The 25,119-nt window shown below is 35.4% G+C and overlaps 1 pseudogene; it reads left to right on the top strand.

Annotated features, from left to right (window-relative positions):
* The first annotated feature begins 1,084 nt into the window (after positions 1-1,084).
* Positions 1,085-21,697, top strand: LOC138315792 (transient receptor potential cation channel subfamily V member 5-like; annotated as a pseudogene).
* Positions 21,698-25,119: the final 3,422 nt, after the last annotated feature.

Below are 25,119 nucleotides of genomic sequence, written 5' to 3'. Positions count from 1 at the left end.
AGTCTCCCAAAACACCCACCTCGCACAACATAAACGCAACACACAGCATACATGGGAGGCCGTCCTTGCATGACTATAGCAGTTAATAGGACGTTAATTAATAAAAAAAATAATAATGTACGGACGAAATTCCATGTATGCGCTGTGATGCGTGTGTGAAGTGCGAGGTGTGTGATTAAGGAAACTGCGGTATATTCGTGTTGCGTCATGTATAGTAGAACTGTTGTCCTTTTATAGTGCTAGTCCTACAAATGTATATCATTGAAGTATGCCGTCGAAGAAACCAAGCAACACATCCCATCCGGTCATGTTATACTTACAACGGATGAACCAGTCGTCCCATTCCCCTGATGCTTAGCCCAAAGCAGGAGCAGAAACTACCACTTAGAGGAGACGTTAGGAAGGAGAAAGAAAGTAAGTTAGGAAGAAAGAAAAGAAATATCCTAAATTTTGTCGCCTTATACGATCATGCAAAAGGGGCAGCAGATACAATTGTTACGTCCTACCTGTAAGGTAAAGACTACACGCACATGTACCTTTTTGTCTATAATGTATTGTGCGACTAATCAGTCAACAAGATGGCCGATAGGCTGCTATCTTGAATCTCAAAATTTGAAGCTTGTTATTGATATATCGCAAAACGCACTGAAGGGATCTCTCTCCCAAATGTATGTGTAGGCCTCGTGTTTGTCCCAGTAGTATATTGCATTTTGAGAGAGAAACTTGTCGGCCCACAAGATTGTCGACAAGCAGTCATCTTGGATTGTCGAGGCAACACTCTGGGATTTCAGTTGTTGAAGAATTTGATCGCTATTCCTTAGCAAGTACTAAATAGATCTGTCAAATGCTGTATGTATTGCATTTTTGCATTTTTGCCGTCTTAGATATGGAAACTACTGACGATATTTGTCGTCATTGCTTGTATCTTCTGGATGTATTGTGTGAATATTAAGGAATAAATATGACCAATAAGCAGACATTGACTGACATTGATAGTTTTTGGTCAGCATGCCTCATGGATCTCTTGTTATAATAATATGTCCTCTTGCCTAAGTCACCGGAATGCGGTTATGTTTTACGTTCAGAAAACGTAGAGTAAATCTAAACTTACGTACTTCCTTGAAATATAAGTTATAGCGGATGATGTATGATGTTTAGAGAGAAATCCTATACACCTAACTACAGTGACAATGGCAGACTTATGGAGGAAAGCCGGTCGGTACGCCCGATACCGTAAGTATTAAACTACAATAACTAGCATAAGCTGGTATTTATTTCCCTTAATATGCGTTTCGTCACACTGTTTATTATCTCTTTTTTATTTTTCGTTAATATTCCTGAACATTCGATAATAATATCTACCCATATATTAGTAGACATGTATGTCTAATAGTTAAATAACAATATGACATTATATAGTCAATGATAGAAGAGTTGCGTTCAACTTAGTGTTATGACGTCTCAATACAAACCAAATTCCAGACCGGACCTTTTCTACTTCTATTATGATAATCTAAATAAACTTGTTTAGTTTACAATTTACCTTTTCATAACTTTGCTTTGATTGCATGTTAAACTTAAAGACGCATAAAAGCGTAATAGTCACATCATCCTGATGATCACAGAGGTCTGACTTACGTGAAAGATTGCAGGTGTACCAGCGTTAAAGCTAGTGATTAACAAATCAACATTTCCATTCACACGTAGACTTGGTCCACGGCGACAATAGCACATCACTTAAAGACTTCGGAAACATTGTCTTAGAAGATTCCTTCCAAAAGGAGGTATGTATATTCACATTAGAATCTGTTTATAACCAATTAATACTTTCACACTAACCTATCGAAATAAATAAAATATATATCACAAAGCTGCAGATTGACATTACTACTGGATTGCCAATCTTTGGTAATTAATCTGTTCTACGTTTTGTCTTTCTACATTTTTTACAACAAAACACGTGCAAATAAACAAGGAGTATACAAATACAAAAGTGTGCAATACCCACCCACATTATGGAAATAAGTCTATTATTTTACAGGTTACAGAAAAGTCAAACAAACACATGATAGGAAAACTAGAGGCGGAAAATGAAGTATATATAGACCGATTAATAGTAATATAGACCGATTAATAGTAACAGAAGGAGACAAGGATAAGGCCTTGCTGTACATTGTCAAAACTCTGAAAAACAAAGACCGGGTAAGTTTGGCATGGTGTTGGTGTCAGTCCAACTCTGATTGCATCCTTTGACGCTGGAATATCAGTGAAACATGAGTACAAATCAGATTAAATTCAATAACCTTCGAAATGCCTTTGAATCTTGTAAATGTTTCTATGTACAATCTTTCTATCTGCAAACCGGATGGGGTGTGTTGCTTGGTGTTTTTGACGGCATGCTTCAGTGTTATAGCACTATAAAAAGGGCAACAGTTCCACTATACAAGAAGACACAACACGAACATACCGCAGTCTCCTAAAACACACACGCTACAAACTGCATACATGGGAGGCCGTCCTTGCATGAACCTAGCTGTTAATAGGACGTTAAAATAATCAAACAAACAAACAAACAAAAGCTATACTATAGAATTTTAAATGAACGCTCAGTTCATATACGATTGTATCTTGAATCTTAAGAAGCTTGAAATTTTGAGAGCCTTGGTGATCATTACATGGTTGTTTAATGACGTTACATTGACCTGAAAAAAGAGTTCAGGTTACATTACACTAGTGACATATGCAGGATATCAATTGGTGTTTGCTGACGTCATATCAGAACATCACAATGAATTCCCAGCGAATCCGAAGTGCTGCTCCATGTTATATTAACATTTAGTGGCATATTATATAGATATCAGACAGATTATGTGTTAAAACAAAAGATGATATCGGTTGTCTTCGATATGTTATGAATTGTTGATAACAGAACCTACTTTTTATTTGATTTATCTGTCTATCCATCTACTTCATAAATATTGAAAACACGTCATACATTATCGATGTTTCCAAAACTATCGTAATTGAACATACTTCATATAAGTAGTCTTTTGTGGTATTTATGGATGAAAAAAGAAACCATAATGCAAATAATAATATGCCTCGGATTCATTATCATAATAATAGCTAAATGATAACACGTTTTACAGCTACAAGACCTTATGAACTGCCTTTTAAGTCGGGGTGCAAATCCATCTGCTCAAAACGAAAGAAGGGAAACCCCATTGCATATAGCCACAAAGAACAAGTTGACAGACGTATGCAAGAAACTTTTAGATAATGGCGCGTGGCCCAATGTGAGAGATATCGACAACCTGTTACCATTCTCTATAGCCGTCACAGATAAAAACGACGATATAGCTTCCCTGCTCATATTTCACATGAAGAACAATCAGTAGGTATACTTTATACCTTAGATATCATATGTTACAGCTATATATAATGGGTCTCTGCCTTGCGCAATCAATGCACACTGGTCAATGTCGTATTGACAAGCAAATATTTGAATTAACGTTGAATGACTTCCAGACTCAGAAATACACAGTGAAGTATACATATCATAAATAACATGTCATAATATCAAAATCGTAGGTGTTTAGTTACTTCAAAAGTTTAGATAAAGTATGTTATAACCTTAAAGGGACAATTCACTCAGGCTAATTCTTTTACATAACCAAGAAGCAAAATCAATACGATTAAGCAGGTACAATATGGTCGCTGTACTCATACCCGAGCCAAAGTCACGCACGTTAAACAATAAACTACATAACCACTGAGAAGGTGATAAAATGAATTTTAGGCAAGACAATTCACCTAATAAGGTAAACATACTACTGTCAGAGCGATTTTAGCAGTTCTAGACAAAAGTTGTTTTACTGTACGAATAAGGGACAGGGTTCGGCATACAAGAAATTCGACCGCAATGTGTAATGGCGGACAGCGAGCGAGTTTGAACATCTACACACATGTCACAATCATGGGCTTTTCAGGTATATCACAGTAAAACCGACTGATCTAATTTCCATTAGAACTAGTTTTTACTGATATATGTACAAATTTTAACATTCTCTTAGACTGAATTGTCCCTTTAAACAACTTCATGCTGATTGACAAAATGTTATCTTCTCCATTTCCATGTGATGGCTTGTGTAACATTTTATCTGAAATTAGGGTACGTTCGATGTTTTCTGGTTCCGGGCAGACGGAAGCAGAATTCAAACTTCGGAAACTGTTGGAGCCGCATCTAATGGAGGTTTGTTTTAAACACTATTTTCCCTTTCTTTGATTAAATAATTTACAGATAAACTGGTTGTTGAAAAGGCAACCATATGGAAACTAATTTGCATTGGCTACTGTAAACATATTTACTTTGAAACAAGCAGATTAACGCAGTAGGCACAATTTTGCATAAATACAATAATTGCTATACTGACATAATACAGAAACTTGACACTGGCTGTTAATTAGCTGACGGCATTTAAAGCACATGGACAGAAAATGATAAAACCCTGAAATGAAGTTGAAATAAGATAGCTGGAAACTGATCGCAAAGGAATATACCAGGATATTTCGGACCGAAAATAAGTTACCTCTCTTGTCCAGTCATATTGTTTGCTACTTGATGGCACACCTTTTATGTTGGTTAGTTGGATGATTAAAACATTCTTTGAGCAACTAATCTCATTTAACCAAATTTTAACCTACATGTAGTTTGATAAAAAATATTACCATTCTGGTCGCTATGTATTCATGTATTCCGTGTCGCCAAAAAGACCCATGACTATGCGTTACCTGAGATTACTTTCTCTTTCCAGAAAACTGTGATGGCCATTTTGAACTGCATGGTAGACCTCGATGATAGGGATGGTAAAGCTAACGTGTTCTTTGATATACTGGAATGTGATGACAAAGGGTTCAGTCCTGATCATGCCGACTTTCAGATAGAAAACAAATCACCGTTCCAAATTATTTCAAAGAAAGGAAATAAGGTAAGCTCGTTTTCATTTATTTTTTATTGGCTGATAATGGTCGACTTATTAATAACTGGGATTAAGGAAGATCACGGTTGTATGTGTTGTTAGACTTTAGTTCATGTTTGTATGTTTGACTTGACAAACACTGACAACTGGCAAACTAGTCGCATGCTGGGATGAAGGGCTACCAAGTTTGGTCAAATGAATAACCTTGACCGCCATTCAAGGTCACAGAGGTTAAACAGGCTAAAATCTTCAAACAACTTCTTGTGTATAGCTAAGAGGCCTATTGACCTGATATTTGACACGTAGCATAATATATATACATGTTTATCAGATTATCAACCAAAGTAACATTTCATAACATAAGCAAAATAGGAACACGTAATTGTTATCTGTATATCATCAAATTTAATATGATTTTGTTTAAAATAAAAACAAAAGAAATGGATGTTCGTAATGTCATTGAAGAGTATAGACATGTGTGACGAACTATTTTGTAAACTACAGAAGCCGGTTTTTACTAGAAGTATTTCTCTTGAATCGGAACTTTTGATATAAGAGTTTTGTTCTATGGAAAGCGCATATTTTGTGCATGATAATCATTACATATATTTCTGGATTACAAGTAGACACGTCTAGTTAGATCAACTGGCTATGATGAACACGCATGATATGTGTTCCAAGTGTGAAAATGCTGGTAAACAGAGTTATTTCACTTCCCCTGTAAAATTAAATAATAAATCGATTGTGGAATTAAAACAACCCATTGTCATTCAATTTCAACAAATGCTAGTGTGGAAAAATAATTTATTTTAGTACATCACATGATAATTACTAGGAATGCTATTGGATCACAGCCGTGGTCTATTTTGCGACAGTTCCCTGTCTTTCTTGACTACAGGAGAATATACCTGACTACGGGAACTATACCAAAGTTCTCCCGAGAATGAGCACGCGGCCAAATATATGACGTCATAACGAATGTCATGTGACGTACTAAATCTATTATGGCACTTTCCCTCGGGAACAGTTCTCCTATAGTTTTGTCTGGCGAGGTATAGTCCCCTCGCCTTCGATTCGGGGACTACATCTCGCCAGACAACACTATAGGAGAGCAGATCCCTCTGGAAAGGGCCATAATACCTCTCATAATAGAATAATAAGATTTTTGTAAGTGTTGATATATATTTCATGATACAGGGGATACCGTAATCAGCAGGGCGTGCCTTCTATCGCACGTTCCTAGATGAACTGCCGTATCCCCCGTATCTGGTCAGAATGATGCGTGGGTTTATTTAAAAAAACAATTTTATCATTTCAGACGTTGGTTAGCCACGACGTAATGAGATTATTGATACGACAAAAATGGAAGCTGTACGGGAGGATTGTGTTTTTGTAAGTACTGTCAGATAAAGCATAATCTTTTAATTCTAATACTTTAAACTTCAATTCCACTTAGCCTTCAAAATAAATGATAAATATGTTTTAATAACTAAACACGTGTCAACATGTTGGTTAGATTATATGACATTGTGAACATTTTGACTCAGAAAAAAAATGCGAAAAAATACGATAAAAATAATAAAAATAAATAAATGAAAAATAAAAAATAAATAATAATAGTTGATGGCCAGAACAGCAGCTCTTAGTAATCTTAAGATATATCCCTAACGATAAATCAACAACATTTAAAACACAATTGATAAATAACTATATTTTTACATATGCATATGTATTTGGCTCGATTTCATTAATCTTTACTTTTTATAGAATTTATTGACCTAATTTATTTGCTACTGCTGTTCTTGTTGGCATACTTTGGTTACTTAGCGTCTATACTAATTGATATTTCTATATATTTTCAATGTCTTTGTTTATGTCCCATTTCTGTTATATTGCTTTCCGTTATGATTATGTCATAGTTAAAATATGTTATCTTTATTTTTCAGTAAAAATGCTTTAATCTTCATCATGGCCTACCTGTGTGTTGTTGTCGCGGCCATATCCGCGGCCAAAGCAGACGACCCACTAGTATATGACAACACTATGGACTACATACGTGCCTTTTGTGAAGTGCTGAGTATCGTCGTTGCGTTTACCATGCTTGTTTATGAAATCCGTCAGATGATCAAGTAAGTCTTTACTCTTCAGGCATATCAAGTTCTAAACTATTTCGTTATTATGTTATATGAAACTAATTCACACAAATCTACAACAGGGAGGATAATTCATGTCAACGAAAACAAGCAGTTTTAAAATTTACACCTTTGTTGGGTTTTGACATATACATACGCAAGTGTTATACTAGAAAATGACCTTGGTTAGTTATTGTTATCCCCCGCCCAACGAAGTTGGCGGGGGATATACAAATGGGTTCCGTCCGTCCGTCTGTCCGTCCGTACGAATGGTTTCCGGAGCATAACTCTAAAACCAGTAGAGATATTTCCACGAAACTTCATACACACATTGGTCTTATGGTCTAGTAGTGCCTTTTGCTATTTTTAGGTTTTCATTTTTTGCATTTTTCCGTAACCATGGAAACATTGCTGAAAATATCATATTTTTGTACCAGGTTCGTTTCCGGAGCATAACTCTAAAACCAGAAGAGATATTTCCACGAAACTTCATAGACACATTGGTCTTATGGTCTAGTAGTGCCTTTGCTATTTTAAGGTTTTCACTTTTTGTACTTTTTTCTGTAACCATGGAAACATTGCTGAAAATGGCAGATTCGTTTCCGGAGCACAACTCTAAAACCAGCAGAGATATTTCCATGAAACTTCATAGATACATTGTTCTTATGGTCTAGTAGTGCCTTTTGCTATTTTTAGGTTTTCATATTTTGCACTTTTTCCGTAACCATGGAAACATTGCTGAAAATATCATATTTTTGTACCAGGTCCGTTTCCGCAGCATAACTGGAAAACCGGTTGAGATATATGCACGGAACTCCATAGGCACATTAGTCTTATGGTCTAGTAGTGCCTTTTGCTATTTTAAGGTTTTCACTTTTTGTACTTTTTTCTGTAACCATAGAAACATTGCTGAAAATATCATATTTTTGTAGCAGGTTCATTTCCGGAGCATAACTCTAAAACCAGCAGAGATATTTCATCGAAACTTCATAGACACATTCTTTTTATGGTCTAGTAGTACCTTTTGCTTTTTTTAGGTTTTCATTTTTTGCACTTTTTCCGTTACCATGGAAACATTGCTGAAAATATCATGGTAAATGGTAAATGTTACTTTGCAAAACTCCACCCATCTTTGTGTATATAGTCTAATATAAATGTCAAGGCTGTATACCTGATTCAACAATTGCAGCCCCGTTCTACTTGAATTATACTCCATATTTCTTTAGCTCAACTTCCTTTTTCCTGGGTTTTTTTCCTACACATAAGTCTCCACAATCAAACTTACTTCAGCTTTGATATCTCCATTGGCGGGGGATCTGAATGACTATGTCCTTGTTTTTATTTAATGATTAAATCTTGCTTTGGTCGATTGCATGGGATATTGCATTGAGTTGATTTTGAAATAAATCATATGAACTGTAATTGGTCTAGAATGTTTGCTTGCGTGAAGACCGATACTCATCTACTCATGAGCATATGAAACAGGATGTATTAAGTAGTTTCATTGGGTCCGACTTCACTAAAAAATGAAATATGACGTTTAATAGGCAAGGACTCAATTATTTCAAGGAGAGCTTAAACTACCTACAGTTGGCTTCGTCTTGTCTCCTGCTTGTCCTGATTCCCCTACGTTTCACAAACAACAACAGCCAATGGCAGACATTCTCTGTGGTATTCCTCCTTTGGACATTGCGTATCTTCAAATATGCAGCTGTTTTCAGGTAAATACGTGTGGTTGTATATAGCTAGATACTTTTTTTCAGTGAATGTAACATGAAACTACCTATAGTAAATTCTTTCTTGCATCTTCGTAATTGTAACGCAGTTTTCACATTATAGGCATACAGGAGCTTATGCGCAGATTCTCTTGCGAGTACTGAAAGACGTCTTCCAGTTTATGATGTTGTTTAGCGTATTCCTGCTTGCCTTCAGTGGAACTCTTATTCTTGCATTAAGGGGTGGCCCTCGAGAATTAACGGTGGACGATACTAGGTAGGTCATCAGTCAACTCTACATACACTGTAGTAAGGTAGTAAGTCCAATTATTAAATGAGATGGATATATTTGTTTATATGTACATAGACAGCCAGGGTTATGTATGGAAGGACTACCATGTATGCTTCATGCAGCATGGATGTAGTGTGTGGTGCGTGTTTGGGAGACTGTGTTGTATTCGTGTTGTCTTTTAACATAGTGGAACTATTGTCCTTTTCATAGTGCTATATCACTGAAGCATGGTGTCGAAGACACAAAGCAACATTTCTCATATACTTCTTAGGGATATCCCGTGGTTGCTAGGGAAAATATATCTCTATCTTACACAGGGGGGGAGGGGTGTAAGACAGCTCACACGCGCTAGACACTGACCTGACGTCATCAACATTCGGCGTAATTGCGGCGCGTATTGTAGATGACGTCATCAATTTTGACGCATAACGACGTTCCTACGATAATGGCGCGATAAAAAAAGCTGGAAACCAAGTGGAATTTCGTCGTTTTTTCTACTGAGTATGAGAGAAAAAGAATCAAACATGGGTCTGTGAAGTGAACAGGGATAGCTCAACCCTCGTGAAAGATTTTGGCCGTCAACCCTCGGCAAGCTTTGGGTTGATCGGCCAAAATTTTTCACGAGGGTCGAGATATCCCTTTCCACTTCACATACCCATGTAAGATTCTATTAATCGCACCCGGTCATATTGAACTGAGAATGGGTGAACCAGCCGTCCTACTCTCTGAGCGCTAAGCAGGAGCAGAAACTACTGATTTTAAAGACTTTGGTGTGTCTCGGCCAGGGAACAGAAACCAGAGCCTAGCTCATAGGATGAGCACTCAACAGAAGGCCAAAAGTTAGGCGGTGCCAAGGGAGACGTTAGGAAGAAGAAATTTACGTAGTTCAAGAGAAAAATAAGGTCCTAAATTTAGTCGCCATTTACGATCAATGCAATAGGGACATTTTTGGTACAATTTTAAAGTCCTACCTACACGTGTATACTTTCATTTACGACTTAAATAAAACATGAGGCCCGTGGGCCTTAACGGTCACCTGACAGATACTAATTACTTATTTGATTTACTAGCTACATGTAATTGATGTATTTTGTGTTTCTTTGACAATGTGAACAAAACTTTCATTTATCAAGAATATCAAAATATAACAAGAGGTCTTTCTAATGTTCGTCGGCATGCCAAGTTTTGATATATTCGGTGCATATTTTCTGTAGTCATCTTGTTCACATGGCAATGTAAACGGCCAACGCACGACGGTGGACAAAAGACTTGATTAGAGATTATTCTGTGATAAACTTTAGTTTATCGAATTGATGAAATCTCTATGGTAATTGAGAAATTATCTACACAGATAAATATGTCGTTTGTTGGAGTTGTGTCGTCACCTTATCAAAATTTACTTTTTTGTCTAATTGCTTCTCATGATTTGTTACAGGTAAGAGTTAGGTTAATGTTTAAAGTTTTAGATTATTAAAAAGGCAAGTATTTTTAAATGTATGTTTCTTTTGTAGTTCTTTCTTGGCAATACTGTTCCTTGGTCTACGGATCCTGATAGAATCTGAGAAGATAATAGAATACACAAATAATGAGTAAGTACACCGTTATCATGTACGTTAAACATAATGTAAGTCATAATTGTGGTATATTTAATGAATAAGGCCACTCTCGCAGGGGGTAGTAATTAAATAAACAACAAATGATAATCCAATATAATACATGACAAAACTTATGTGAAATACATATAAAACAATATTTCTTTCAAGAATTAATAAACCAAAAAGCCTATGTGGGGTTTACAAACTAAAAACCGCCATAATATTTTAATACAATCAATGGAATATCTGGCCTCGATTATGCTACATACTTTACAAGTATTAAGTTGATATGCCTATACGGAGTATGAGCGGAAAAATGCAGTATATATACATAATTTATGTCCTTTTATGTTCCAGTCCCTGGAGCTGTACTGTGGTGGTCCTGTTCCTGTTCTGTTGTATAGTACTGCTTTTAAACATGCTGATCGCCCAATTAAGTGATACTTATCATAATATACAAAACGACGCACAACGGCAAGTAGAGGTCAATCGGGCACGTATATTGGCCCGAGTGGAAATCAGGAGTATGATCAAACACGTAAGGGTATTTTTATTTAACATTGCTCTATATCTTATATAGTCCAGAGGCTTAAGCATAAAATCGTGCCCTTCGTAATATAAGTATGAAATTTGGTACGCCATTACTACGACCTTATACAAGGTATTTGAGAACGGGACCCCAAGCGGATCTTGATTCTGACGGCCATGCCTAGTGGAGCGGCTAAGGTCGATTTTTCGGCAAAATCGTTCAAAGTTTGAAGAAAGCATGAAACTTTGCATATGGCTTCTTTTGGACATAAGGTTTCAGGAAAAAAATGGACCCCAAAAAATCATGGCCCCTAACGGCCGCCATATTGGTTTTCAAAATGGCCGCCAAAAACCACCTTCTGTGACCCATAACTCACGTTCTTTACCAGCAAAACCCAAACTTTAACCGTCTACACCCATATTGTTGATACTTAGTAATATTCTAGTAGTGTTAAACTTCATGTAGAAGATCCACCATTTTGTATTTCAAGATGGCTGCCAACTTTGCGAGCTATATCTTTATATATAATGCATTTAAATGGATAAGCTGACTTTAAACAAATATAGTGAGAGTACTTATATTTTTGTAGTGTTTGATACATAAATACATTTATATGTAATTTGATTCTTATTTCAATTTCAACATGACCGCCATTTTGAAATCCAAGATGGCCGTTTAAAATTAAAGTTGTTCCCGTATTTCACTCTCAAAAAGTCAAAACTTATCGAATTATCAACTCGAACATCCTCAAAGTCGCAAGTCAACAGCGATTGACCAAATCACTGTCCATTTGCAGATAACACCTTACTAATACCTTGTCACCTTGCGATCATTAGGGTGCATTCTCTTCTGTTTTTGACAGTAAATCCACAGTCGATTTCTTGTCACTACCGATTATACTTTCAATGTTGGCAATAGCTTTTAAGTTGAGCGTGCAGGAATCAGGAACACCAATTCCTACATTATAGGGTATTGGTATCTTCTACCAAATCTTAATACTTCGTCTTCCTACTTTCAAATTCTTCCTCATAGCGTAACTCCTTTAGAACTGTCAAATTATCCATAACCACTTGAGAACATCTAGACACATATTTCACCTTATGGTGTCTGAGAACACAATCCACCTTATTTCTCATGTTTATGTATAAATGCCTTCTTCAGATCATACAGACGTCTGTCATCCCTATCTGCCTTTAGAAAAGTTGATGAAAGTATTTTCTTTTAGTGGATAGGGCTTCTTTGTTTTTTTTTCTCTTTTCATGATGTCTGTCAATTTACTTAGCGCTTTCTCATAGCAACCGCTATACTTTTTAAGGCCTGCACTATCGTTCCCATTTTTTGTCATATATCGATGTCATCAAGAACTAAATTCGGCAAGGTTCCAGATGACCAATATCTGACTAAGTAAGTTTGCTGTCTAGATGACCAATACCTGACTAAATTAGTTTGCTGTCTATGTGGTCCTAATATTGTTTATAATCTCTATCATCACCATTGTTTGCACTTAGTTGAAGGCTTATTGTTCTTCTGTTCTCCATCGTTACAATATATTTTCACCCAGTACTTGGTGCCGTATGCATGTTTTACGGACGGTGGCTGTGCGATTTCGTTGGATTTCGTTTGCACATACTGCACTGCTAGCATAGCTCTTCATATCTGTTCTTCACCTTCATCTTCAGTAATGAGGGTTCTAGCTCGGAGGTTCAGCTAACATTTGTTAAGTTTTGACTTAAATATACGGACGTACCACAACGGGTTACGTCAGACGAGGTAGACATCCAAGCTTTGGTGGCAAAACCTTGCTAAGAACTTACTCGGAGTCCTTCCTTAAATGGAGTCTCCTGATGTTGGAATCGTATGGAATTACATCGAACCAGTTTCCCTGACATGTTCTCTGATTATTAACAATAGAGGTAATATCTTTCCCTGAATCCGCATCAAATTGCCGGAGATGCGGTTGACGGCCGAGCATGAACGTGGTTATGCAATATAAATGCGACCATCTCATCCATGAAGCCTCCTTTGGAAGACGAATTCCAAATGATATCCTTGCATTTAGTACTTCTGCCAGCAAGTCTGACATTTCTCCATCACACAAAGTATCTCTCGAATAACTGCCAAAGTGATTTTGGTTAAATATTTTCTGATAATTCCCTTTCTGTGGTCAGGAATAGAGGTGTGATATCATCCATATGCATTAGATGGTTGCAGTCATAATAAACAATTTGAAGCCTTAAATGCCTTCTTGCTTTAGACAAAATATATCCGTTAGCTGCCATGAATATTTCCATTCTTCTGGAATAATATCTTACATTCCACTTTCAAAAAGGAGATGATCCTCAATTGGTTTTGAGGAAACACCTGCTCTGCTCTCTACAGTTTATCAGATATCATATCTTTCTTCCGAATGACAAATATAATAAGTCTCTGCAGTATCTTCTATAAGGTGTTGGTACATCTTGCATTTGTAGACAGTGTAAAGTATACCAATAGGTTATTGTGATGATGAAGTGAAGATATCCTTGAAGATTTCACAGATCAATTTAGGATTGTTCTCTAATTAAATATGAACTTACATTTTGTATTAAAAAGTCTCTGCCCAAGCCTCTTTTTAGATTTAAAGCACCGAGTTCTTGTATGACTGTTTTTCCAGAATGACAAATATTGCTATCGTGTAAAATTTGATTTTAGAAAATATAGGCTTTAATTTGTGCTTAGCTAGAACAATAATTATCGTTCAGGCATAAAAATGAGTTATTTCAAGCTGCTGTACACTGAAATAGTTCAATGTCCGATACCTGTCTGAAAGGGTGAAATGATAAGGACGACGTCGGGGATCATAAACGACCCGCTTTATGGAAATTAAAGTTTGCTTTCAATTCATCTATTCATATTGGTTTAGAGAATAATGCTAAGTGTAATATTTACAGAAGTTTATAACATTTGGGACTCAACTTTTAAAGTAATGTTTCATAAATTATCAGCCGTTTCAGTTAATTTATGTATCTTTAATTTAATGCTGCCGGTCATCTTGAATTTCAGATTGGCGGCCATTTTGAAAGCTAAATAAGAATCGAATTATTTTGTATCAAAAGCTACAAAATATAAATAGTCACTGTACTTGTTGGTGTTTAATTTGCTTAAAGTCAGCTTAGCAAATCATTATATTATTATTATATCTAGATATAGGCACATGTAGTAAATTTGACGGCCATCTTGGAATGCAAAATGGCGGTATTTCTACATGAAGTTTAACACTACCAGAATGATCTAAAATATAAGTATCAATAATAAGTACCAATAATATGGGTGTAGACGTTAATAAATATTAATTTGATTTTTTGCTCGATAATTAACAGAGTGAAATTCGGAAACAACTTTAATTTAAACGGCAATCTTGGATTTCAAAATGGCGGTCATGTTGAAATCAAAATAAGAATCAAATTATGTATGTATCAAACACTACACAAATAAAAGTACTCACACTATATTTGCTTAAAGTCAGCTTATATATTTAAATGCATTATATATTATAAGACCCTTTCATATGTGGATATGAAGGATAGGGATATTCTACCCGAGGGTCACAAAATGTAGTAAAACCCGAGGCTTGCCGAGGGTTTTGCAACATTTTGTGATCCCGAGGGTAGAATATCCCTATCCTTCATATCCACTTATGAAAGAGTATTTTTCTTTCATACCACGACGTTTTACTGCAATTTTACAACTATAGTATCCCGCCATTTTGAAATAAATTCGAAGAAATCCACGACTGGAAGTCAATTTTTCATACATGAAAAATTACGTGATATTTTCAACACAAATTCCGTTGCTTGCATCTTTTATAGTAAAACCAGTCAATTTTGTGAAAAAAATGTTAAAATTTTACCGAGGAAATAGAGATTTTGTTGACGCCGTGACGTCACGAGGCTTTATTGCATGGGTAGCCATGCAATACAGCCTCAGGCGACATGAGTGTATTGCCCTAGACCAGCCAGTATTACACGTGCAGGTATGAAAGAAAAAGATATACCTCGCAAAGTTGGCGGCCATCTTGAAATACAAAATGGCGTTTTTTCTACATGAAGTTTAACACTACTAGAATGTTACTAAGTATCAACAATATGGGTGTAGGCGTTTAAGTTTGTGTTTAGCTGGTATTGAACGTGGGTAAAAGAAGGTGGTTTTTGGCGGCCATTTTGAAAACCAATATGGCGGCCGCTAGGGGACATGCTTTTTGGGGTCCATTTTGTTCCTGAAACCGTATGTCCTGAAGAACTCATACGCAAAGTTTCATGCTTTCTTCAAGCTTTGAACGATTTTCATGCTTAGCCGCAATACTATGCCTGCCATTTTTCAAAATGGCTGTCATAAAAATATCAAAAGTTTAATATCTTGATAATCTAAATGATGAAGAATCCTAATTTTTTTTCTATACTTCACATACTTCTTATATTTCAGGGTTATATTTACTTAATGCAAATGTAAACATAAGTTATTGGTAAAAGCTGTCGGTCATCTTGTTTTTCATTATGGCCGACAGACAATGCTTAAATTATTTTCTAGAAACTGATAAATATATCGTTATACCTATATTTTCAGGGTTATTGAATAATAATAGGAACGTTAGTAATGGATAAAACTGTTGTTGGCCATCTTGGTTTCCAAAATGGCCGCCGTAGATATACTTGAATTTTGATATCTAAAAAATTAATTGATGTAAAATCTTATTTTTTGCGTTAATACCTTTATTGTTAAGGTTATTGAAAGCAAAAAAATAAATGTTAATAATTTAATAATTGGTAAAACTATCAGCTATCTTGTTTTTTTTTTTCGCCGTAGTAAAGTTTAAAGTGTAATATTTTAAAACTTATTTGACGTAGAATCCTAATTTTTGTGCCATTATTGAATGTAAAAAAGGCTTTCGGACACCTTTTTTCAATATGGCCACCATTTTATGTTTGAATGGATTAATGAATTGTTTCTAACATTTTAAATCATTTATGATTAAAAACTATTTTCTGGCGTTGTTTGTATAGCCCTCCACTTGGACGAAGGGGGAAAGGTATAGTTTTGTGTCGTGTTGTTTTGTCAGTCTGATCGTCCTTCTGTCAGTACATTCGTCCTTCTACCACGCCATCTTTCATCCTTGCGGACATGGTCTTGTCTGGACATTATCCATTATACTACAAAGCATTAGTAGTATATTGTGATGTATGGTTTCACCTTGGTAAGGTTGCTTGTGACCTACCAAAACCAAATCACTGTAATCTATTATTGACCTCAATTTAATCAAAATAAAACGTGTTTCCATTTTATATGGCACAGGAATTTCATACCTGTGCAAGGGTTCGAGGATTCGATGGGCCGCATACCAAAACCAAGAAATGTGACATAAATTTCATCCGTTGCCAGCCATTAAAAAAACTGTTCCAATGATATCTTCTAGATCATATTATAGATTTATTAAAGATGCTCCACCGCTGACAAAAGGTATTTTTTCACTATCAAAAACAGGAGCAGACGATTTAGTACTTTTCATCAGGTTCAGGTTAGATGTGTTTTCTGTGTCTTTTGGCTGTATGCTTATAAATCTCAGCTCACAAAACATACATATGTTCCACATAGACAACTGTGCATTCATTGCAAACAGGTGGACATTTTCCGATGACATTAGCTGTTATATTATTAAAGATGCTCCACCGCCGACAGACAGAGCATAAATGATATCCATCACTTGAACAATAACTGGTGTTTATAGTATATATATATGTCTAATTAACACAAAAATATCTGCGTTGTAGATAGATTGTTACCTGCTGTTCCAATATTGCATGATCGTGAAAATGCCTTAATTTGGGATGTTATCTGTTTTCATAATCTCTCCTTCGACACCATTTTCGTTTGCTTTGAACATTAGCCTAACCCATTAAAGAAGGTCCTGGGATATGTTGTCTGGTCGAGACATGCCTCGTTAAGGAAGGTCCTGGGATATGTTGTATGGTCGAGACATTCGTCGTTAAGGAAGGTCCTGGGATATGCTGTCTGGTCGAGACATTCCTCGTTAAGGAAGGTCCTGGGATATGTTGTCTGGTCGAGACATGCCTCGTTAAGGAAGGTCCTGGGATATGTTGTCTGGTCGAGACATGCTGTTATCTATAAAGATGGTAGTTTCATGCGATGTTATGCACTAAGCATAAAGGGAATGATACTTCTGGTTTGCCCATCAGTACAAAATTACTAGGTGGGTTGTTGATAAGCGGCATGCTTCAGTGAGATAGTACTATATACTTTGACAGAGTTCCAGTATTACAAGAAGACACAATACGATTATACAGCAACTTCCCAAAACACACATTCATACACGTAACAAACTGCTAACATGGGGATCCTGGCTGTTAAAAGAAAGTTAGGTCCAATCACCAAATGGTTTGAAAATTGTTTTGACAATAATAATGGACACCTTTTTGATGAATATATAGCATCAAAACAAACACACAAAATATGCTTCTATGTATTAGTTTGCAATACATTTACAATTCTGGTATCCGTTTTACGACAATATTATAAATGGAAGTCAAAAAGAAAAATGTGGCTTGATTTGGGTATGTGAAATACCGTCTTACCTAGGATTAACCGAATCCTACCTTCCAATGTCTTATAGTACATGTCGTATTGAGATAACATCCAGACAGGACAATGAACTAAATGATAACATTCATGGTTTTTTAAAATTATTTTCTTTTTTCCAACAGCAGTAATATATACAGACAAAAACAGTTAGATTAATTATTTTTGAATTATATAGATTATCATATTCCTTCTAATCATGCACATTATTTCTTATCATTATTATCATTCTCACCAGATTTTCATTCACATTTAAAAGGTCATACTCATCAGTCATAATTGATCCTCATCAACACACTCAAAATTATCATTCTCATAAGCCATAGCCATTCATCATCACTTTCACCAATCAAATCCTTTCATCATTTACATTTTCTCATAATTTTTACCGTAATTCATCATTTTCATCACTCATCCTCATCATCATGGCCACCCGTCATCAATGCTGTAATCGTTCATCATCATCCGCATCATCTTTATTATCATCTCATCATCATTATCATGCATCATCATCATCAATATTCACTATCATCATATATAACTCATCCTCATTTTCATAATCACTTATCATTATCAAAAATCTCTTAGGTCCTTTCCAATCTTCCTTAGTAATATTAATGATCATAATTCATTAACTAAGCAGAATTGAGCTGTTGGTATAAATAAAGGCATCGCACAGCATTCATACCACTTACACCACATACACGCACCTACTCGCACATACATGTAATCACATACATATATTCGGGTTTTCTCACAAACAAGAATAGTCAGAAGTCATCACTTACATACTCATCTTTACACACATACATACAAATTAGCAGAAACAAGAAAAGGAAAACGTTTACAGATATATAAAATGTACTAGAAAACTACAGGTGGTAGTAGCTGATGAAACGCATTTCTGAAAAAAAAACCAGGATAGTTGCCTTCACCCCTGAAAGGGGCAGAATGTAAAAATCTTACGATTCATTCGAGATTGGTATACAAGAGTTAAGGGGAAAACTTAATGCCATGGTCATGAATAAAAGTTTCTGGGAATAACTGCTGGTCAGGTAATGATACCTTCGTTGGACTAGTTTTCTATTAGTTTGTACATTATGTAGAAGTTTCATGTGTGCTTTTATCTTTCTTCCTCAGAAACTTCGTAAAAAGGTAAACAAAAATATAGAAGTGAAAGACATCAACAAAGTACTGGACAAATGGGAGTCACCACCTCTACAAGAACTCAGTAAGAACATGCAGAGTATAGATGAATGTGTTGAATCTCACAAACTGAGTTTGTTGTCGGTAACAGGTCGCCTTGCTCGACAAGAACAAACCCTCGTAAGGATACAGTAAGTACATGTACAATTTTGCGAATTCGTCAGAAATTTAATTTCGCAAATATACCATATCTAATTATATCAAACAGTATATATTGAAATGGTCAAATGAAAATAACATCATGCAACATTTGGATTATCCGATCAGATAAAATCCTTTTGTATTTCCTGAACATATGAAGTGTTTATCAATTCAACGAAGAAAAAACAAAAAGAAAAAAAAACTCCAGCATTGGTCAATGCCGAATGCGGGACAGAAGTCAAAGTTGAACATTTAAGCTGGAATGATTAGATCTTGGTAACATTTACACATCTTGTTTGAACTTTTTGTGTTTTTTTTTTTTATCTCAGGGAAACGCTTGATATACTTTCGAATCAAATGGACAGCGGGAGTAAACGAGAAAATACTGATGACGCTGAAATGTGTTCATCAAATATGAACATTGATCATTGACAAATCGACAAAAGTATTGACATCACCGTGAGCAACAAGTCACGCGTTAAGTAAGAGGAATGAAGGTGCACGGAGCCTGGAAATAAAATGTATTAAATAACCAAATCAAGTGTCTAAACATATACATATTACCTGTTTAAAATATTAGATATACCTTTGTGCCACTTTTTGAGTGTATTGGATTTAATGTTATTGCATTTGTTTTACAATCGTGATACCGTATAACTGCTAATATTCGCAAGTATTAACACAAACAAGCATTGTATTTGTAACTATCTCATTGTTCACGTGAGTGTCATTTATAAAAGTTATGAGTTTGTTGGAGAACATAAATTAATAGGAATGATTGATTAGTGCATGGTTGGATAATGAACAGGGCATCAGTAACAGGTATATAGTATGACATGAAGTGATGTTATTACAAAATACAAATGAAATGTGAAATACAATTGTCAGCTAGGTACATTAAGACTAAAAAACTTATAAAAGGTATCTCTTTTAGGGGTAATGCATTATCATTGCAGGAAGTTATATTGAGAACAATGGACATCCATGTTGTAACAACTATCAACAAACAATAAACTATTAACACCGACATTTTGCAAGTCTTGATAACAGTATACATTACAGGCAGTTTTCCATTGCGATCTATCGGAGTTACTTCCCTTCTCCGTCAAATACATTGTACGAATTACAGTCAATGACTAATAGAACTTTTAAATAGGCGAAATCCGGGTCTGTTTGCAGATTTCAATAATGTTTATATTGTTTGTAACTGTCGATGTATGTGCATTTATGTCAGATTATTAACGTTAAGACCAGCAAATAAACATATGTTACGAAGTATTGTCAAGTAAATGACCTACATATTTGCGCTTAAAGGCTTATTTTAATAGTGGTACTGATAACGTTTAATGAATCCATACACAATTCGAATGTGTACCATCGTAATTATCGGAAAAAATAAGTGAAACTATTAAAAATGCATAAAAAATAAAGTTAGATATTGACAACATGCACTCAAATACTTGTAATCGATAATTATTGTACATAGATTTCATTTAAAGTTTTACGTGCCATATTTCATGAATTAAGATGAGCTTTAATGTCTTATTCATCACCAAAAGTTATCAATATTTAGGGAATTAGAGTATTTTCAATGCATATGTTAAAATTTGACATGTACAAATAAGAGCTGAAAATGATTGTTGGCAATAGTTTGCTCTCGATTTTCGTTTATAGTGAATTAAACATCAGAAGGATGAAAAGATGAAAGAGGCTCCGAAAATTACACTTTACCCAATAACCGTCTCGGAACACATAATATGTCATTCTTTCCATCAACTATAAGGCTCTGGAACAGTTTAGATACTAATATTAGACTGACAAAAAGATTTAGCACTTTTGGAGATACTCTCCGTAAAAACATAATTCATGTCCATCCTATCTATTTCTCCTTGGTGACCGGAAAACTAATATCTTGCACTGCAGACTAAGAAATAAATCCAGTATCCTAAAATATGACCTGTTCAGAGTAAATCTTACTGACGACCAAAGCTGTACATATGGTTTTGAATGTGAAGACGCATTTCATTATTTTTTTAATTGTAACTTATATGCTCGACAACGTAAAATATACCACTCAGCCTACAAACCTTGTTGTTCGGCGATTCTAACTTATCATATAACGATAATGTATTTATTATTAATGAAACTCAAAAACACATTCTTGATACAAAAATCTCTCTCTCTCTCTCTCTCTCTCTCTCTCTCTCTCTCTCTCTCTCTCTCTCTCTCTCTCTCTCTCTCTCTCTCTCTGATGGAGTATGTAAGAAAAATGGAAATATGTATGTTTAAAACTGCTATGTTTATTCGATGTTTATATTGATTTCGAGCATGCATGAGATTTCGTTTCTGAATGACATTTTAAGTCCGCCATCTTCAAATGTTGACTATGTATATTTTAATATTGTTGGAAGGGCTTGATATAAGTTGAAATAATTTGTGCCCAATCCTTTTGTTTCAATAAAATATGTTTAAAGTGTACACGGAATGGTTTGGCATATATGGCTTGATAAATGCGTTATTGGATAAAATTTAGAATGGAGAAAGTGCGAGCTTCATAGCGGTTACGGTATTGGAGATAATGCGACTATTCTCTAGAACACACCTGAAGCCCCAAGCCATTGACCCCGATTCGGGACCCCTGACCTGTGACGTCACGAGGACAACGGGCCCTACTCTACTCGCATAAGATAGAGTGGCGATTTTCGGTGTCTGCCATCTTATAAAAACTATCTGTTGGTAAATATCGATTTTAAATACACAAATACCAGTGTACATGTCCGATACCTAATTAATATTATCCTCAATCACAGATTTGAGTTTAGAATACGCTTGAAAATAGGGATTTATACCATGCATATATTGATGTACCACTCGTAGATAAATGAACATCTCTGCGCGATTACTGCATAATTATACATAATAAAATGTACATGATAATCCACGTACGTTGTAGAAACCACATATACATCATTATTATACCAAGGATTATCCAAAACCCGTCTCGTGTCGTTGAATGTCTACTTGTCAAACTCGCTTTATAAATTTCTGACTTTTTCATATAACCTAGGCCTGTCAATACAAATTAAGGTATGATTCTAAACAGATTTTTTTTGCATATATGTAAATGCATCTTTTAACTGCGTTATAACTGAAATCGATCCATTTGTTTTTTGACGAAATACATTCAGCTTTCATATAATACAGCACATCCGACGACTTGTTGATATTTTGCTCAAGTTAAATCATTAGTGTCTTTAATTGAAAAATAAATCATGCACGGGTCAGACGAAAAAAATGAGACTGAAGATGTCTATGTCTAATCCAAATATCTAGTATCCAAATCAAAATACTTCCGAATTGCCAATGTCGTGCTGCGTAAATTTCTATACCTGTATACTGCAGTAACTAAAACGCGTGGTCAACCGAGACTAATGAGGGGGCTAACCAGATTACGTAAGAAAGGTGTTTAGTGACCTGTCACGCGTTGTTGATTAGCTCTCGTCAGGTGTCAAAAGTAAGATCACAGGTAAGTTAGCGATGGACCATCATGGAATTGTTGTATAATGTCATATTTGTTTACACTTATAAATCCTTGGTTTACAGTAAAATATACCGTCCGTACATAACATGTAACAAGTGTATCAATCACTAGATGTATATATTTCAGAAAGACTCGTGCATATACATTTGTCTCGTAAATATGTTTCTGGTTACATGTATATGCATTTTGATAACAGAAACTACAAAATTATTTACAAATGGCATGTCGAGAAAGAACAATACAAATATAATGCACAATGTCAGAATTTTGATATTTCTGATAGTTGCAATATTTCGGATATGCAATTCTTAGTGAATTTTGGTCAATATCGATCATTATTGAATACCAATAATGATAATCTATATGACCAAAAAATGTACCGTTGAAGATTGTTAAAATAACACATGTCGGTATACAGGTACATGTAGCTTTAAAAGGAAGAGAGACTTGTTACAGCTATAGATGAATGAAATATCATAAATTCAATCTCTCAAGTGGTTTCCTTTTTTTTTTTTTATTTTTTTTAACCCCCCCCCCCAATTTATGTCTATGATATTTACGTGTATTGAACTATGAAATACATTTCACACATTTTCTATTCGTCATGCTGATTCTTGAAATCCATAGGCCTAGTGATTTTTTATTTATACAGAAACATATTCAAATGGCAATCATTTTTCGAATTCGTCTGTTTTTAGATCACATAAGGAAAATTGAATATTCTCGAGGTCTGTTAATTTAGTAAGCTGTTAAAACAGACATAAGATTTCTAGTTAAAAGTTTGTACACAATTAAGGGCTTATACCAGAAACATATAACTTATACATGAATCCTCTAATCTACTTATGTATTTAGCCTGATTTCAGTTGCAATATTTCCTATTTTATATATAATTAAAACGTCGTCTTAACTGTATACTACATATATAATTGTAAAATTCTCGTAACCCCATTTCAGGAATACATATATGTCCACCTTTGTGCTATAACCCCACTACCAAACACCTCACTGCCGTTGTCCCCGTGACGTCACATCCGGTTATTCCCCAAATCAGCGTGAGCGGCCGATTCCCTGATTAGCAGTCGATATACAGGTAAAAATCGGGCACTTCGGAGGGCGGTATCTCGGTACTGAAATGGCCGATTTTGATGCGGTTTTCAACATTCTTGTCAGGAGATCAAAGAAGATAACATATCTAAATATTATTTTCCGTTCCGTGTATACTTTAAACTAAGGATGTAATGGTCAAAATTTGCCCTGTTGCTAAAATACTTAAATACAATTCTGAAGCTAATTACATGTTCGTCAACCTAGGTCAGATATGGAGTGAGTAAATTTGTTTTAGGGTTATTGTCTAAATTAGGTGAGTGATACAGGCCCTCTGGACCTCTTGTTTTATAATCAGATGAGTTATGGGGTTATCGGCTACGTCTAAGCACGATCATAAGAAAATTAAGACAAGATCAACAAGAGACCAAAATATACTCATACTCCTATATATTGCATGATATTTCTTCGGCCACATGCAATATACCACTTATTGAAAACCACATCTCAGGTTAAATACTATGGAGCAGAATACCCAATAATACATTCGTCTTAATACAAACATGTAACATTTTATCCAGTTATCGGCGTTTCAAGGAATACCTAAAACCATACTGGACATCGGAGCTGGAAACAGCACATAACATGGCTCTGAATTATAGACAGATTTGGATTAACGAGAACAGACCTCGCGGTTTACATCATGCATCATACATAGCTAACAAGAAAGCGAAGAATGCATTTCGAAACCTTCATAAATTAGCTCATGATAAGTACTTGGATGACGTGAATAATGAGTTAGATAAAACGGCGGATGTAGACACTCGATTATTCTGGAGAATTGTACGAAAACGGAAGAACAAAACACCGGACACATGTACTGAACTAATATTCGACGAAAAATGTGCACGTGACCGACAATGCGTTGTTGAAACTTTTGCAGACTTTTATGAAAACCTATATAAGATGATTCGACAATGGATGACACCAATCTCTATTTGCAAAAACAAGAAGAACTTGATCGTGTGTTTACTTTTGACGAGATTGAGTCAACAATCAGGCAAATGAAACTTAAAAAAGCTCCAGGAGCCGATATGGTGACGAGCGAACACATTCGATTTGGAGGGAAAGCCGTTATTGAAATTATCCAAAAATTAATGAACGCTATCAGGACTACCGGATTTATTCCCAAAACGTGGAAACGAGGAATTATTATTCCGATTTATAAAGGTGGTTTTAAGAAGAAAAATGACCCGAACAATTACAGGCCTATCTCGTTGCTACCAGTGCTATATAAACTTATGGAAAGTGT

Source organism: Argopecten irradians, chromosome 2 (assembly GCF_041381155.1).
Source record: "Argopecten irradians isolate NY chromosome 2, Ai_NY, whole genome shotgun sequence".
NCBI lineage: Eukaryota > Metazoa > Mollusca > Bivalvia > Pectinida > Pectinidae > Argopecten > Argopecten irradians.
This window is presented reverse-complemented; position numbering and strand designations above follow the sequence as displayed.